Here is a 1,858-nt window from a genome sequence, read left to right on the forward strand (position 1 = left end):
ACCACGCCCCCTACATGCACTGTACATACTGAGACCACGCCCCTTACATGCACTGTGCATACTGAGACCACGCCCCCTACATGCACTGTACATACTGAGACCACGCCCCTTACATGCACTGTGCATACTGAGACCACGCCCCCTACATGCACTGTACATACTGAGACCACGCCCCTACATGCACTGTGCATACTGAGACCACGCCCCCTACATGCACTGTGCATTCCTCCATCACATGCACAGATGTTCTACAATCCTAGACCACACTTTTGAGCCCAGAGCACACAACTTGAAGCCAGACTTTTGAGCCTGTGGTTTTGATGACATTATATGGTAATATATATTTAGGGATATTTTTATGTGTAAGTGCTATATTTAGCCTTATGGTGGAAAAAATAAAACTGCTCAAAACCAAATAAACCACAATTTATACAGCAAATATCACTTCAACAGACAGGAGTGGAACTTTGATGTTACTAGTTATATCATTTGCACCTAAGTAAATAACAATAACTAATAGTTTTAAAAACATCTTGTATATTTTGGATTTTATGAGTTGTATCTCCACCAGGATACATTAGACACGTCCCCCTCAGGGATGTGTAGCTTCACAGACACATTGTTGTATTTTTTCAGAGTTGTGTGTGAAACCATTAAGAATAATAACATTTAGTTGTTTTTTTAATATTAAATTATAAATAATTGTATAATTTAATATAACTTCAACAGCTCAGGCACATCAAGCGACATTGTGCACCTTTTTTTATCGTCAACTTAAAATAATGTTTTTTAATGAAGGGGTGGACTTTTTTTATCCAATTAATCAATCAAATGATGATACCTTTCCACTAAATTACCCTCAGTTGCCATAAATTCCCATTTAATTCCCATAAATAGTTTCCAATTTGGAATATTTCCAAAATTCCCCAGCTTAAATATCCATGGAAATTTACCGGAAATTTTCCACCCCTTTGCAACCCTAAAAGTGATGGAGAGTCATTTCATGCAAAGATTTAAGATTTAACCCTGACATACTGTTCATAGTGAGAGTTGAGGAGCAGACAGCAGTCAGTGCTTCCTGTCTATAATGATTGTTTATTAATAAAACATGTTGGACTTTTGGTTCAGATGCTAAACAAGGTTGTAATTATTACCAAAATAAAGACAATATGTTAACCCTTAAACAGACCTTACTAGTTATGTCATTTGCACCTAAAGTAAGGAAGGAAGGAAGGAAAGAAGGGAAGAAGGAAGGAAAGGAGGAAGGAAGGGAAGCAAGGGCGGAAGGAGGAAGGAAGGGAAGGAAGGGGAAGGAGGGGAGGAAGGAAAGAAGGAAGGAAGGAAGAAAGGAAGGAAGGAAGGAAGGAAGGAAGGAAGGAAGGAAGGAAGGAAAGGAGGGAAGAAGGAAGGAAAGGAGGGAGGAAGGGAGGAAGGAAGGAAAGGAGGGAAGAAGGAAGGAAAGGAGGGAGGAAGGGAAGGAAGGGAGGAAGAAGGATGGAAAGGAGGGAGGAGGAAGGGAGGGAGGGAGGAGGAAGGAAGGAAGGAAGGAAGGAAGGAAAGAAGGAAGAAAGGAAGGACAGATGAAGGAAGGAAGAAAGGACAGAAGGAGGGAACATTTACCCTAACAGCTGAACTTAGATCTGAGGAAGGAAGGAAGGAAGGAAGGAAGGAAGGAAGGAAGGACAGAGGAAGGACCCGGGAAGACAACACTTGAGTCACTAAGACTCAATTAACTTCTCTGCAGCAGGATGTAAAGTCTTTCAGGTTCACACACATGATTTTCTTTAATAACCTTTTTTCTTTTTTTTTACTTTCTTCTGTAAATATCCCAAAATATCCTTCCTTCCTTCCGATCTTC

The sequence above is a fragment of the Scomber japonicus genome (assembly GCF_027409825.1).
Source record: "Scomber japonicus isolate fScoJap1 chromosome 5 unlocalized genomic scaffold, fScoJap1.pri SUPER_5_unloc_2, whole genome shotgun sequence".
Classification (NCBI taxonomy): Eukaryota; Metazoa; Chordata; class Actinopteri; order Scombriformes; family Scombridae; genus Scomber; species Scomber japonicus.